This window comes from Aulonocara stuartgranti, assembly GCF_965226115.1.
Source record: "Aulonocara stuartgranti genome assembly, chromosome: 10".
NCBI classification, from domain to species: Eukaryota; Metazoa; Chordata; class Actinopteri; order Cichliformes; family Cichlidae; genus Aulonocara; species Aulonocara stuartgranti.
Genome location: NC_138946.1, coordinates 32,834,116 through 32,851,038, shown reverse-complemented (window position 1 = coordinate 32,851,038; position 16,923 = coordinate 32,834,116). Strand labels below are relative to the sequence as shown.

The window sequence follows — 16,923 nt, the reverse complement described above, 5'->3', positions numbered from 1 at the left end:
GAGCTCTCCTTACCTTTAAAAATGAAGTCCCATCTTCCTTGTCGGTCTTCTTTTTCTTGCATCTTTTATCACCTCAGTATTGCACATACTGGGAAACGCAGCGACTGTAAAGTTAGCTGCTGGCTAGTACACATATTCTGTGACAAAAACAATTTGTTTCATGATATTTTCTGAGTTTTTTAAAAGCTGAATTTGAAATTACCTGCAACTTAAAACACAGCCCAGTTATGCTCTGTCCTCTTCTGTAGTGCTAGCTAAATTCTGCTAAATTAGCTTGTCTTAGCATAAAGACCTGCTGTCCAAACTCTTCTTCAGGTCCCAAACTCAAACAAACACATCACTGAGAGTTTCATCTTTAATGAAATGATTAGTGTGGCTGCTCTACCAGGTGTAACAAAGTTTAACATCCATGCATCTGTAAAAAATATGATTTATTTAGTTTAACAGAGTTAGAAGCTTACTGAAGAGGAATAGGGCCACTGTCAGGCTTTAATCCCAAAATTCTGAGATTAAACTAAGACTTTAATACTGTTTTCTCAGAATTCTGAGATTAATGTCAGAGTTCTGAGAAAACAGTCAGAATTCTTACTTTATTATATTCAGAGTGCCGGTGAGAACCTGTACAGACCTGGGCAGAACATGCAAAGCTCCAAACAGAAAGGCGCAGGTAAAATGGTGCCATGAGGCAACAGTGCTGAACACCTATGCTGTCTAAAAGTTAAATAAAAAAAACACAAAATAAATATCAATATATTTTTGATTATTTATTCTGTACAAATATTGCAAGTTCATAAATCACAATGTTGAACAATTTCTTTGAGCTAAACCATGACGAAGCTGATCATCTGATGAGCAACAATTCATCCCTTTATTCCTAATAACAGAAATCCCCAGTCAAACACTCTCCTTTGTGAGCCAGTTCCTGTAGGCCAACATGTAACTCCATGCGGGTGTGCGTGCGTGCAAAGATCCCTGTAACCTGCGCTGACCGCCCTATGGTTGTCCTGAGGCGACGGATGCAGTACTTGCTGTAAAAGCCACGATAGACAACATGTCACCATAATCCCACTTACAAAAGAGCTAAGAATAGAAGCCAAGTGGATACTGGAGATGGACACGAACAATGGTGAAGATGGGGGGAAATGTGCCCCAGTAGAGACAATGATTCATTTTATGGCTCGACATAGCTACATCATCCCGATTGCTTACCTTTACAGCACACCTTAAAAGCTCCCTTACATTCGTAGCCTCCAGTCAGATCCTGGTTTCCTGTGAATAACAGGGATTTGTGCAGTGACTGTGTCTGAGGGATAATCTTAAAGTTGGCTCTTCTATTCTGCCTGTCCGTTTTCTTTTAGGATGGATGTTATTGTCGCTGCTTGCCAGATGTCAGTACTTGAGTCGAAGCCCCCTGCTTGTTAAGCAGCTCAAAGAACACGAAAACCAACTGATATGTGCACCACGGCCGGCAGGCTTGGCTGATTGTAGGGTCAAAATTTTTTCTGACCTCTTTGGACCCTTAACAAATGGCTCCCAAGGCGTTGGGGCAGCAGTCATATCCGATGTGCTGCTCCGTCCATGCAAGACACATGTGCTACAACTTAAGTCTGAGGAATAAATCATCTTGTATGAGGGGAATAAGGAGGATTTCACATTAACCCCTGAATGCCTTGTACTCACATGGGATATCCTCCTGGCTACAGGGATAAATAACATCCAGGGAGCCCTATAAACTCTTACACAGCTGAGGATTTATTCTTCTTGAATTCCGCTTGCTGAATGGTAACGAGATCAGCCGTCCTGCAGGGTAAGAGGTAGACATGAATGTCAAGTGACGTCAGTTCAGCCGGACAACAATGCAAACCGCAAAGGCCCGAGGTGTAACACCATACTACCTGCCTGCCAGTCCCAAACCTCTTTCAAGGTGGGGACTGCCTTTTGCACCAAAAAGAAATAAATCAGCTGTCAGGCTGGCAGCTACGAGGTGTGAAATACTAAGCTGAGAAAAAAAAGCCAAGGCAAAGATAAAGTCAAATTTAAAAGGGGCGGCGGGGGTTCAAAATTCACCCAGGTGCAATGTGGGAAAACCATGAGGCTCCTTTTCCTGGTTGCCCAGGATGTGTTTGAGCAGAAGATGTATGTGACCCTCGGATTTTAATACCTCTCCATATATATACGCTGCTGCACAAAGGCAGGGGGCATGTGAAGTAGCTCTGAAATGCCTCTCTGTAAAGCTTTTCCATCTGCTGCTGTAACTTTAACTGCATCCCATCAACCACGGCGCTCAGCAGCCTGTCACTGCCGAGGCAGCAGCGTTTAAGAGCTGTCACATTGTACGCACGCAGCTCTCGCTATGTGGCTGTCGCTTTATCAGACAGGTACAGAGAAAACGCTGGGAAGAGAAGGAAGGAATGTAGAAAAGGAACAAATGCCTTAAAGAACTTAAAATGGACAGAACCAAAAGAAAGGAAACAAAGAAATAAATAAGAGGGACGGCACAGCTGGAAAAGGGGAAAAACAAGTACTGAAAGAAGACAGAATGAGGAAAAGGAATATACTGAATGCAAGAAGGGAGATAAATACTGAATACATTAAAGAAAGACAGGCTGAATACCTTTTTATGCTCGGCTACTTTTTGACGAGCAAACGCAGACTGTTTTCCCTCATTGATTTACTCTTCTCCTACTTAATTAAAAACCTGCAAACACGTCCGTCTCCCCTCCCCAGAGCATATAAATTTGGCCTCATTGTATAGAAGAACTCTTCCCTCCCCTGTGGTTGAACGCAGCGAGCAGAGTTTCTCTGTTTCTCAGACTAACAGCTTCTGGCATCTCCAGACAGGAATTCCTCCTTGCCCCTGTGATCGCAGCAGGCTGGGATTTCGACACGGAGGGAGCTGCAGAGAAGCATGTTATTATTATTTTTGTAGACGCAGAGTTCTGCGGCTCTGCATCCCTGATCCCTCTGTGCAGAGGGTTAAGCTTTGACAAACTCTAGCTTGAAATTCTTCGGCCACGTGCACATTAGCATGCATTAGTGGCATCTAAGCTCCTTCGGTCACCCCCAGGTGGTGCCGTACAGGCCGATCAATGCGACCGCAACCACGATATCACAGCTTGGCTGTTTCTGCGCCTGTTGCTGAAAATCCACAGGACTGAGGAAGAGAAACTCGGGGACATGAACACTGCAGCCGTGCATGAGGTGTGTGTGGCCTGGCTCTCTGTCTCCCACACACCACCCCCGCCATGACCGGTTGCTTAGCCAGGAAGGTGACCATGAACTAATAACAGCATACTCCCTCATACAAACACACGCTCATCCCAGGTGGGTCACAGCTGCTGAAGAAACCATTTGCTCCAAAAATACCAGCACTGACACAGGGAGGAAAACAAAAAAGCAAATTAATAAAGTCCTCCGCCCCCCGTCTTTATTTAGTGCCGCCGGCCACGGCTGGAGTTTTCCCATCCTGTGAGACTTCCTTCAGAGGCTACCTCACATTACTTTTTAAAAACCATTTCTCAACATTATGAGCTGAGCCGCTCCTGCTGTGAGGAAGAAGATGAAGCCCTGCAGCTCTGCAGCAACGCTCTTACTTCACTGCTCACTTATTGAAGAACAGCGTCGGTGCAGCTGCTATCTCATCGGCCAAGAGAGCTCTCGCTGGTTTTACGAACATGAAGAATGGGAGATTGTATCGGTGTAAAACAGGGGAGTGGGGAAATTAATGGTTTTTCAGCCATACACTGAGAACAGCGGGATTTTCCACTGTGGGAATGCATGGTGGGCTTAGTCGTAATACAGTGTAATGAGATCTAAGAGGGACCCTTGAGTGTGAAGGGGGCTGTCCACACTGCAGACTGGCTTCATGGACTGCTAGAAAGGTGAGATCAGGCTGGCACCACAAGTCAACAAGTGGAAAGCATGTGTGGGAGTGTGCGTGTGTGTCCTACAGGGAGTGTGTGGCATAGCAGAGCATCCCATATTTTAATTAAAACAGAATTGATCACCTTTATGGTTACAAGTGGGAAAATGTTGCAAATTTTTGGACTTTTTTGCTCTGCTGTAAACACCAATAAAACAGCTTTTTATGTGCACATTCACATAATGTACTGTACACACACACACACACACACACACACACACACACGAATAGCCAATAGCAGTGTTCCTCAATGAGAATGGCTACTACATGCCAGAGGGTATTTATGGAGGGAGCTGGTACACACACATAAACACACACACCCACTCAAAAGGACATTAAAGCTCGGAGCTTAGTGTTAATTAGAGGTCATTCCAGTGACAGCTGGCAAAGGCCACACCGGGCTGTAGCTAGAGGAGAGGGATAAAACATAAAGCAAGCGCTCCTCTTGGAATATGTAGAATGCTGAGCAATATCTGCAAAGTAAACAAGCACCTTGCAACCACGAGGAATGGCTTTGTAAACAGGATCTCCCCTCCACCACCTGGTTTGCACTAAGGCCTGCTGTCAATATGCAACTTCATTTGCTTTCTGGTATAAAAAGGAAATGACAATGGCTGCCTGTAACTTAGTTTGTTATACCATCTCCTCTGGATGGTTATGACCTGTGCGATTTTTAACCCTGGGCAGTTGGAGCAGTCCAAGGGGTTATGTAAAGTAGCTCCACGCCATGAGGTGTAGAACGTTTACTCACAGCCGACCCGTCTCCAAGAAGCTTACACTTCATTTGTGATACGAAGCGCCAGATAGAAGAAACACGATGAAGAAATATTGATTCTTTTTCTTCTTCTTATCCAATTCAGCATCTCTCTGTGTGCCTATCAGCACTGTCAGAGGGCAAGAAGCAGGGTACACCCAGGTCAGCAGTCTGGGACAGACAACCATTCACACCTGTGGTCAGTGTAGAAGTTTAGTCCACACAAAAAGGCCCCACATTAGATTTAAGCCAGGACCTTCTAGCTATGAGGAAGCACTGCTAACCACCACACCATCTACCACAAACACCTCACAGACAATCCAGTGACTGTCATAACTGTCAATCATTCACTTAATCAATAAAAAAAGCGGAGAATGTCGATCCACAGAACATGCTCTTTGGCAAGAAACAAGTTATTTCCCATGAATAAGGAATTCTTAGTAATTCCAGGTCCTAGTAAGTGTGTGTGTGTGTGTGTGTGTGTGTGTGTGTGTGTGTGTGTGTGTGTGTGTGTGTGTGTGTGTATGTATGTATGTATGTATGTATGTATGTATGTATATATATATATATATATATATATATGTGTAATATCTGTTTTACACAGATGTCTGAGCAGTAAGTAGAAGCAATAGTTTTTAGCAACCCATTGTGTGCAGTCTAACTTTCCCTCACAGACAAATAATGGTTTTCTAAGTAGAGCGTCAGAGCCTATAAAACGTGAATGCCTTTTCAGCAGGTCATCCATTGGCAGAGTGTTTTATAGTCTTCTTCCTGTTCCAGATTTTCACAGCCAGTTCCTGCCTACTTCATTACACTTTCATTGTGCTCCCTTGTATGTAGTCATTAAGTCTTGAGAACAACTCTGGTTTGTCCAGTATTTCTTCTCTATGTGCAGATTAGCCATTTATTTTTACATACATTTACTTTAGGAGCAAACGAGAACATGCAGCGTATCACTGACTGGCTACAAATTAGGCAGCTAGTGTATGCTAATAAAGAGCTGCGTTGTACTCATCCTGTAAACCTTTTATTACACATTTCTAGCACTCTTGAGAGTCTTGGAAACAGATTAGCTACATTTCTGGCTAATTTCAGTGCGTACTATAACTCTTTTTTCCCAAGTTGTGTTTTGGTATTCAGTAGCTCCAAAGGAAATATATGACCATCTTACAATAAAATGCGTGCTATGCTGATTATCAGGCTATGTTTGGGTGTCTGTGTATGCAGCATGCACTTATTTTGGTGAAATACCAGCTGGAAGATGGTTTGCTTAACTTCTGAGGTCCATCACTGAAAGGTGGCTATACTCCCTCGTTAATGCAGAAATACTGATAATGGCTACCTAAGTTTAAATTTTGTAAACAAACTCAGTATACAGAAGTGAAACTACTCTTAAAACGATTGGTCTAAAATGAAGCTGCTCTTGAAGCCTTCTTTCAGCAGTTTTACAAAATGCTGTCCGCAGACTCGTGGTCAGAAGTGACGAAAACAAGAACAGCACTGCGACTCAGCCCCCAAGGCCGGCGACCAAGGGGCAGACCAAAAAGGCGATGGATGGACCGAGTCAAAGACGACGTGAAGAAGATCGGCGCCAACCTGAACGACGCCCTTGATCGTGCTGAATGGAGGCGGCTTTGCAGAAAATCGGACCCTGCAGAGCGAGAAAAACGCTAGGAGGAAGAAGTCCGGAGGGTGCTGAAGCTTCTCCTGTTTATTTACTGCGTCTTATAAACTCAGTAAAACGGAGGTCTATATCTAATGTTATTCTGGGACTTTTGAGCAGTATACATGTTTTTGGTCAATGTTTGCTTGGTTCCAGACCTCTGACTCTCCATCAACGGTTCAAATTTTGTCAAACAATTCAAACAATGTCTGCTCAGTCTGCATATCAGACTGCGTCAGCATCAGATTTGGGCTGTAATTCCAGTGGACCTTGGAAACCTTCTGAATACTTTAGGAACATTTCTGGCTTCTTCATCCTCATTTAGAAATGCAGCCAAATCAGATTGTAGTTGGAACCAGAGAAGCATGATCACTATTGAGACCATACGCATATTTGGAGGGTCTAATAACTTTAAAAGTGTTATACAGATGTTTATTGCAATATTTGAGATTTTATGGTGGGTGCTAGCATTTTTATGGATTTAAAAAACAACAAAAACAATTCCTCTGGTGGCTTTGGCTTAGATAAGTGTGGTGAAAGGTGAGCGAAAGGTGAGCTCTTTCCTTACACGGCAAGTATTGAACATTGTGCCAAAAAATTAGACATTTAACGAATAATAATGACTCAACTTTGAACAGCACTCACAGTGACAGGTGAACTGATCCTATATGCATTTCTATGTCGAGCACCTCTGATGAGGGCCAAACTGGAATCCGATGTTCACCGACGTCAGAGGTTCTCTAACATAACACATCCTTTGGCTTGTTCTCTGGATTCAGTACTCAATGTCTTTCAAAAGTACTCTAAAGAAAAACCCGTCCGCAGCTCTGAGCACTTACAATAGACCTTTCAGATCAGAGTAGACTGCAAAGTAACAGAAGACAAAAAAACTCCCTGCTGTGGACAGCTGGGTGTTTGAATGTCATTTACCTCGGGACGAGCACCATCAGAAGGTAGCAGATCTGGTATAATGCTCAGTTGACCAGTCTGCCTGTAAACCTTGGATCTTGGCTTTTCTGCAGATGCTGCTGTGAGCAAACAGTATTTCCTGATGACAGAGCTGAACCAGGGCTGGTGATTAATGTCTTTGACGTCCTAAATGTTTCACAGGGCCATTTTTAACACGTTCATGAATTACACACATTCATTATTAAGCAGCCTTTTTACCTGCCTGAAACCAAAAGCTATCGATCGACTCCAGACACCACAGTATCCTGTTGTCACATGACCCCAGGTTTAGTGTTTTTACTGCATGATCCAAATTAGTTTTAGAAATTCGTCACTTTTACAGATCTGACCTCACAGCTTGAGATCCTCGGGTCTTATCAGCTCCAGAAGCCTTTGGTGAAAGCTAAAAGGGACAGAGGAGCTACCACTGTGGCCTCTGGGCTCCAGAACAGCCTTTTCTTTATTTATAGAAAACCTTCCCTTATATCTGGATGAATTTTAAATATACGATTTCACAGTTTAAGTTCTTTTTGAGTTTATCAACTTTTTAAAGCCCTTTTCATTAGACAGCCCTTTATTTAGAACAAGCTGCAGTATTTTTAGTCCCAGTCTAGCCCTCATTTACTCAATACCATTAAATAAATGGGCTTTGGGTTCTTTTTCTAGTGTACTCTCGTACGATGTTTTAAATTAACTTCTCTTTTGTTTCTGGGATCAATGAAGCTTATTCCTTAACAGTAGCACTACACGCGAAAATTAACACTAGTGTCTATAGTGCAGTAAATCATGTCATACACCATGTAAAGTAGAGCATTGCAACCCTCCTTTAATTTACCAAACAATGAAAACAAGAAAATAATAAAATGGCAGATTTCAGTATTCAGGCAAACCAAAAACACACACAGCAATTTACCCACTGTACACAGAATCTCCACACATACAGTGTAAACCACCAGTGATAAAACAATTATAGTCCCAAACTAAACCTAAAGCCGGCAGAGATAAACCCTACGTTGCAGGCCTGTATTGCTCCAGTATAAATCCAAAACGATCTCCCAACCGGAAGTTCTTCACTCAACGAGCAAAAAATAAATAAATAAACTCAGTACCTTGTGAAACGTGCAATTCCCACCAGCTTAATCCAGGTAACAAGTTGTCTTCAGCTCCGTCAGAAACACTCCGCTCTGAATGCAGTAGCACAAAGATGAGGAAGGTCCGTGATCTCCACGTGCTCCACAAGCTACCTGTTTTAGCTTCCCACGTTGCCAGAGGTACTCTGAGTGACGCGGGCACTCAGAGTGACTATCTGGGGTGTGTCCGTCGTTATCCAGTTCGGTAACGATCCTCTGCAGCTTGTTACGTTCCACAACTATAGCGAAACGGCAGCCTACAGTAGTCCTTATTAGCGAACGGCTGGGTTAGCCTCACTTTAACTTAATGCGTGCACAGCCGCAAGAAACAAAGCACACAGTCCAGCAGACTCACGCTGAAACTTTACGTGTTATGTCACTAGCTTACCGACACTGTGACTTATCTGTCCGAAAAGTCAAAACACACTTACTCTTAGTACATAAAAAACAAGCTAACTTCTCCGGATGCTCCGTGTAACTCACGCACCACCGCCCTCTCTTCTCGCGCTCTCGTCTCTTTTTCCCTTTTCCTTCTCCACCCTGTGTTACCTTCACCGACCTTATCCCCGTAGGAAATTACAGTTCTCACAAACAATTCACAAGAAAAGAAAGATAACTTATTTTAAACAATGCAAACATGTTTTTAATAATTTTACATGAACTTTTACCTTTTTAATAAACAAGAAAATTTAAATAAATGAACTCTTTGATATTTATATTCTCAGACTTCACTTATCTTTTACTATTTATGCATCTTTTAAACCCGGGTTACACCCTCCCCCCACTAAATGTCTGGTGTCCTCAACAGACTACCAAGGAACTACAAGAACTTGGGAAGTAGGATGACCTTTTTACATACTCTGGCTCTTAGTCTTTGCCTATAGTGATAACAACCCCTCTATGTATAATAGTGATAGGCTGATCTTTAGCTTTTCCTGGCTCATCATAGGTTAAACGAACTACTGGTTTAATCTGTCTCTTAGGCCTTAGTTTAGGAGTGTCACCCAACAAATTACGGTGTGTATTTGGTTTCTGAGTTTTGGCAGACCGGGCTGTTATGGGATCCAGATCAGGTTCTGGGGCAGAATCTTGATCATCTCCTTCATTTTGGTCAGACTCCTCCTGAATATCCACCATGTGGTCGGGCTCAGTCTCACTGTCCCGATTAACGTCTTCATCCTCCAGTGGCAGTTCCTCCTTTTCACTGCGCTGATCAGAATCCGTTTCATCACTGACGTCATCCTGGTCTCCTGCACAATCCTCTTGTGGCACTGCTTGAGATCTAAGAGCCTGTCTTAATGCTTCTCTCACTCTTTCTTGAGTGTAGTAGTATCTCTGAGGCTCATAGTATTCACTTTCTGAGGACGAATCAGAATCCTGTGACAGCTGAGGGTCAGACGCAACTGTGGCCTACTTTGGTTTCTTGCCCTTTGGTTTTTGTCTGTCACAACAGTTATTGCCTTCTTCAGGGATTGGCAATTTCACATGTTGGCCAATAGGAAGGATATGGTCTCTGTGGATTGTTTTCAGACGACCACTCCCATTCTCTTTCTTTAGTTGGTAGACAGGAAGGTTGGGCATTTTTCCAACAACTTGGTAAGGTATTGGACTCCATCTTGTTTGCAACTTGTGCTTCCCTTTGAGACCCCAGTTCTTTAGTAGGACTCTGTCTCCTATCTCTAGAGACTGGAAACAAACTCTCTTGTCATAGCCCTTTTTGTTCTTCTGATGGACTTTGTCTGCCGTCTCGGATGATACGGAGTAGTGCGCGACTTCCGTATCCCCATGTTCTTCAACAAGTCTTTGATCAGACGACTCTCAAAGTCTCGCCCCTGGTCTGAATGGATACGAGCCGGAAGACCATAGTGGACGAAAAACTTATCCACTAGGATTTTGGCCACTGTTTGAGACGTCTGATTCTTGGTCGGGAATGCCTGGGCGTAGCGCGTGAAGTGATCTGTGACCACTAAAACATTTCTCATGCCCTTGGAATCCGTCTCCATTGAGAGAAAGTCAATGCACACCAGATCCATAGGTCCACTGCTGGAGATCTGGTGAAGCGGTGCGGCTCTCTGGGCAGGAGTCTTGCGTGTTATGCATTCACCACAACTTTTGATATGGTCCTCAGTGTCTTGCAACATTCTGGGCCAGTAGAACCTTCGACGGAGTAAATCCAGAGTTCTCTCTATGCCCAGGTGTCCTGAGTCATTGTGTACTGATCTCAACACAACATCATGATACACCTTTGGCAGGACTAGCTGATGGACCTCCTCCCCTGAGTGACGTTTGGTGATGCGATAGAGCAGACCGTCACTCAGCAGGGTCAGCTTATCTTTCTCTCTTTTTAGGAGCGACAGCTCCGGTGTGTTGCCTGTCCATAAATTCTGTTGAACAGCTTTGACCGCTGGACCAATGACTGGATCCTCTTTCTGTGCCTTAGCGAGATCAGCTTTTGAGACGTGTTCCAGTGACTGTAACTCCATTGTAAGAGGAAATGCATAGATGTCAGGGATGCATTCCGGGGAAGCCCCGGTTTGGTCGACACATCTGGTGGGACACCCTGGGCTTTCTGAAACTTGTACTCTTTTGCAGCTGGATTTAACAGCTGCCTCTGGTATAGTCTCCCATTCAGCATCAGTGTCAAAGTTTCTGGAGAGGATGTCTGCATCTATGTTATGCTTGCCTGGTCTGTAATGGACATCAAAGTCATACGTGGACAAAGCAGCTAACCATCTGTGTCCCACGGCATTGAGCTTTGCCGTAGACAGAACATAAGTCAAGGGGTTATTATCTGTTCGCACTGTAAAGCGCGCCTGTTACGTTTCGGTGTTGTCAGTGTGTTGTTTTTGGCGTGACTGTTATGTGTTTCCTGTTTACTTTGAAAGTCTGTGTTATCTTAGTGTTTTCAGTTTACGTTTCCCTGTCTCGTCAGTTCTAATTTGCCCCAGCTGTGTTTCCCTCCTGTTGTCCATTTTCCTGATTGCTCCCTCTATGTATTTAAACCCTGTGTTTCAGTGTGTCATGTTCGCAATCTCCCCCGTGTTGTAAATAGTTTGGTGTTTTGTTGTAAATAAATAGTTTGTTGTAAATAGCTGTAAATAGATTTGTCGATACTTTCGTTTTGGGATTTTGGTGGTGAGCTTTAGTGGGGTTTTTTGTGTGTGTTTTTTTTTCTTTATTTTTACTTTTTTCGTGTTGCACTCCGGTTGCCTAGGCCGGGGTGTAACAGCGCCCCATACAGATAGTCATGAAAGCGATCAACCACAGCCCACTTTAATGACAGGAACTCCAGCTGATGTATGGGGTACCTCTTCTCAGCCTGACTTAACTTCCTGCTGGCAAATGCAACTGGCCTTAGGTCCCCTTCTTGTAGCTGGTATAGGACAGCCCCCAATCCTTTGAAGCTTGCGTCCACGTGGAGCTCATAGGGCTTGGTAGGATCAGCGAAGGCTAATACCGGTGCATGGGTTAGGCAGTGGATGATCTGCTGAAAGGCTTTGCTGCAGGCGTCATCCCACCGATCTCCGAAGGGTTCTGACTCTTTCAAGTAGGACTTGTTGATGTCTGGACTCTTTTTCTTGCTCTTTTGTGTCGGAGCATAACCTTTGGTCAGTTCAGTGAGAGGTCTCACAATGGCAGCATAGTTAGCAATGAATCGCCTATAGTATCCGCAGAAACCTAAGAACGATCTCAGAGTCTTTAGGTCGTGGGGCTGAGGCCAGGTGGTAACAGCCTCAATCTTCTGCTGATCAGGAGAGACACCTTGGGCAGACACAATATGCCCGAGGTACTTCACCTGTGGCTGACAAAACTGGCATTTGTCCAGGGAGATCTTTAGTCCTGCTTCTCCAAGACGATCTAGGACTTTAATGAGCCGCTCTTCGTGTTCCTCCAGCGACTTTCCGAAAACAATCAGGTCGTCCAAGTAAACCAGGACTTGGAGGAGGTTCATGTCTCCGACTGTTTTTTCTATTAGACGCTGGAAAGTCGCAGGTGCTCCTGTTATTCCCTGCGGCATTCTCTCAAATTGGAAAAAGCCTAGGGGACAGATGAACGCCGTCTTCTCTTTATCTTCCTCTGCCATTGGAATCTGGTAGTATCCACTACGCAGATCCAGCACTGTGAACCATTTGCTCCCAGACAAAGAATCCAGTGCTTCGTCAATGCAGGGGGTCGTGTACTGGTCTGGCACGGTCCGACTGTTAAGGAGCCTGTAGTCTATGCACATCCGTATGGTGCCATTTTTCTTTCTAACTATTACAATTGGTGAGGCATAGGGGCTACGGGATTCTTTAATGATGCCGGCACAGAGTAACTCTTGCAGATGTTTTCTTACATCCTCTATGTCTGCAGGTGCCAGTCGACGTGATCTTTGCCAAAAAGGTCTTGTGTCAGCCAGGCGGATGGTGTGCTCCACCTCTTTTGCAAGGCCAACGTCCCATTCATGGACTGAGAGGACGTGGGAGCGTTCCGCTAGTTTCTGTCTAAGCCGGCCCTTCCACTCTTCAGGCACAGGAGAGTCACCAAAGTCGATCTGGCTGCTGTCAAATGCTGTCGTCTCTGGTTCTTTGTTTGGCATGGAGATGACGCTTTCGGTGCGATAAAGGTGACCCATGACGGTTCCAACCGGGATAATGGTTTCCCTGGCGGACTGGTTCTGCACCAGGATCCTGAAGCTGTTAACTTGTACCGCATTGGCGGGCACAACCATGGGTTGAAGCAGGACATCACCCAGCAGAGGAGCTAAGGGAGAAGAGTCAAACATCAAGATCTCTTTGCCAACTGTCTGCTGAAAATGAACTTTGCAGGTTATTTGCAAGTCTTTTCCAGGGGGTAAGGACAAGGGATTTGAACCCTGCCAAGTCACACAGCCAACCTGGTCATCTTGAGAGCCTAGGGTGATGGAGTCTGTGAAAGTGGGTAGCGACTCCCTGTGAATTTGGATGCCCAGGCTTTTGGTTATGTCACGCCCCTCTTTTCTGCATTCCTGCACCAAATTGCGGACATGGCTGGTGTTAGTGCCAACAATGACAGGAATCTGCTCTTCTTTTGGGCTTGGACAGATCAGGGCAAGGACAGGTACTGTGTGTTTGGTGCCAGTCACTTCAGCCGGGTACTCAACATCTACCACAACATAGCCAAGGTAGGGGTAACTGACATTGGACTCACTTAAACCCCAAATGTTGAGACCGGTGACTGGATGCACTGGGGTGGAAGGCAGATGGGCTTTGTACCAGGACTCGAATATTATGGTGACCTGTGATCCACTGTCAAATAAGGCATTACAGGGCTGTCCATTCACTTTAAGTGGCACAATACTTGGGGGCCCAATCAGTCCCTCCGGAATTCCAGCTGGGGTGGGAGAAGTCAGAAGACCCTGCTTGACATGACAGTCAGTGTCAGGGGCATTACTTGTTGAAGTACTTGAACTTTCTTTCAGTGTCTTGACAGTTTGGATGAGCTTTCGAATAACTTTGCTCTGCTTTTCAGGATTTTGACACTTTGCGACAAAATGTCCCTTTTCCCCACAACGGTAACAGAACTGCTCATCCAAAGGCGTTCTGTTCTGGTAAGGGGTCCTTGTCTTTGAGTTAGCCTCTACTGCTGCCATGGTAGCCAGTTTTAAAGAGGAGTCCGGAACAGTATCTCTTTGGGCTACTTTCTGCTGCAGTCTTTTCACTTGTTTTTTCAAAGCAGCCAGTTCCTTGGTGTCACTGGGCTCACTTGACTGCACTGAGGACGGGCCTTTCTCTTTGACATCAGGGGACTTAGTCATGCAGGTGGCTAACTTGGCCTTAAGCTCTTTAACTTCAGCTTTGAGACTTTGTATTTCTGTATTGTCAGTCCCTAAAGGTTTTGTCTGCACATGCTGGACTGAGGTATTGAGTTTCCTCCTTGATGCCTCATACTCTTCCTCTGTGCGAATCTCACTTAAGAGTTGGAGGAAAGTTGGGGGTTTGGACTTTCTCTCTCTCAGGCGCAGATTAATTAGCATGAGATCGGAAACAACAGCCCCTCTCAGGAGTTGTTCTAGGCGAGCTTTGTCTTTGCTAGAAGCTGGAAATCCTCCTCTCTGAACAACTTTACTGAGGGCCCTCTCCAGACGCCTCAGAAAATCAGACAGTTTTTCACTTGATTGTTGCTGCATTAAGCGGAAAGCAAAATAGAGATCATCCCCAGACTCAGCACTGCCAAAGGCGCTTTCCAAAGCCTCCAGGTATTCAACAGGGCCCGCCTCAGGGTCTGACTCACGGACCGATTTGGCAATCTCCAACGCCGGCCCCTTTAAACTTTCCATCAGCCTGCGCCTTTTCTCCTTGTCTGTACAGTCACTTTCCTCTACCATGAGCCATGCCTGCTCAAGCCAATGGTCAAAGGGGTCTTCACTAGGGGGAACTGGTAAGTTCCCTGAAAACAGCCTCAAACGCCGATAACCACCTTCAGCTTGTGGTTTACGTGCCTTCTCCAAAAAAATCACCAACCGCTTGCAAGACAGACTCAGTGTAGTTTATGGAAGGATCAGAGCTGGGCTGCGGAGGAGCAAAGCTGAGAAATAAGCTTTGTATGTCTTCCATAGTCCTACCCTCAGTGTCTAAGAGACTCTTCAACTTCACAGCAAAATCATCACGAGCTGCACATTCATTAAGAGTCACTATCGGCCATCTCTCACCACTGTGCTGGTCCAGCACTTCCTTGGGTGCATTATCTTTAGGTATACTTTGTTTGCACTCGCAGAGAACCATTAGGCAGCTCAAGGGGGTGTGGAACAAGCGCCCTCTAACCCGGACTCGTCCTAGACACTTAATAGTCTCCAAGGTTTCTTCTATCTGGGCTATTTCCACTTCTTCTGGAACCAGAACCAAGAGTGCTTTAGCTTCCTCCAAACCTTCACCCCGACACCACCTCTTCAGCTCTGCAGCGAGCCCGGTGTGGTCTGCCATACTCATAATAGCCAAAAATACTAAGAAGTGTAAACTAGCTACTGTAGGTTAACTTTTAATTTATGTAGCGGCGGATGTGTAAAGCTGGCCCACATTCACGTAATGTAACGTTTGTGCTTTTGTTTTGGTAACTTCCTGTGGGACCGGAAGTGAATGTTTTAACGGTAAACGGCTTGATGTGCAGAAAGACGGAAGAAGGTGAAAAATTAATGCTAACGGAGAAAAGGGAGAGAGGGATATAGTTAAATTGTACGAAGACAAATGGTTCTAGCTACAGTCGACAGGGGAACAAGGTTTGTAATGTATAAGATTTAATTTGAGCAAGTTGAAATGCATAATATGTATTATATAGTTTAATAGATAACGGTTAGACCAGCGTAATGAGCGGTTAAGATGCTGTACATGAATAATATGGTAATTGTTTCATTTGTTTGTCTAGCTCTTACGTTGGTTCGTTGTCTGATACACGGCAAGGAATAATAAAGGTCATTCAACAACCATCAGTTCTGGCCTTCTCAGTTCGACTGGATGCTACAGTAAGAGCTTGACCGCCGCCATTTTGCTACACCACGAGGGCTCAAGGTTTAACGGCAATTCCCACAACGTCCAGCAGATGGCAGAAGCAGGTCAGAGAACAAAACGGCGAAAGGCATAAGGAAAATAAAGTTAAAATGGAGGATTCAGAAGAAGACATTAATGAACAGTTTGCAAACAAAGAACAAATATTAAATGAGCCACAAGATAAAGCTCAAAGTAACTCTGCGATTCCAAGGCGTTCAGAAAGAGCCAAGGTGCCAACCGAAAAAATGCTAACTTATCAGAAAGAAGAGATAAGTAAAAAAGAAAAAAGACTATTAACTCTTTATGAACAATGGAAAATACGAGTGCGAGAAACAAGAGAAAGATTAAAGTTGGACATTTCAGAGAAAGAATTGGCAGATCTTGCAGATGATGTAGAGCAAAGAAAAGATGAACTGCTAAAGCTGTACACTGAAATGAGAAGTCACATTGCACCTTCATCAGACATACGAAGAAAAACCGATGCATGTGAAGCAGTTACTCATGACATCGTGAAAGTCATCCTGGAAAGAATAAGCGGTGTAGATGGAGATTTTGATGGAGAATATGAAAGAAAACGTCTACGCAGACTATTAGAACATGATTATGCCCAATCCATCTATGGTTCAACTGCAGCATCGAAACGTAGCCAACTGTCTTCAGCCTCACATCTTGCTTCAAAACGAGCAGAGGCAGCAGCAGAACTAGCAGCAAAGGAGGCAGAGTACAAGATTGTACAAGAGGAACAAAGACAGAAGGAAAAGATAAAGGCTCTAGAAGAGGAGCATAAGAAACAAATGGCAGTTCAAACATCAGAGTTGGAACGCCTGAAAGCCGAAAGGGAGGTGGAAGCCGCTCGCGCCAGGTTGGACGCCTACAACAGAGAGTTGTCGCAACTTGATGATGCATATTCAGTTAAGATGGAAAAGGTGAACCCAGAGCACACACCCAAACACACTGTACCATCATACTCCATACCGGCGCCAACAACCCCTCCTAGTGTCAGC

General features: G+C 44.6%; 1 long non-coding RNA gene across 1 annotated transcript; it reads right to left on the bottom strand.

Annotated features, from left to right (window-relative positions):
* Positions 1 to 749: 749 nt before the first annotated feature.
* On the bottom strand, positions 750 to 5,111 carry LOC309715030. The gene is made up of 2 exons (XR_014279129.1): positions 1,210 to 5,111; positions 750 to 1,028 (listed from the first exon to the last, which is right to left on the bottom strand). It is a non-coding gene; the product is annotated as an uncharacterized lncRNA (long non-coding RNA).
* Between the last annotated feature and the right edge of the window lie 11,812 nt (positions 5,112 to 16,923).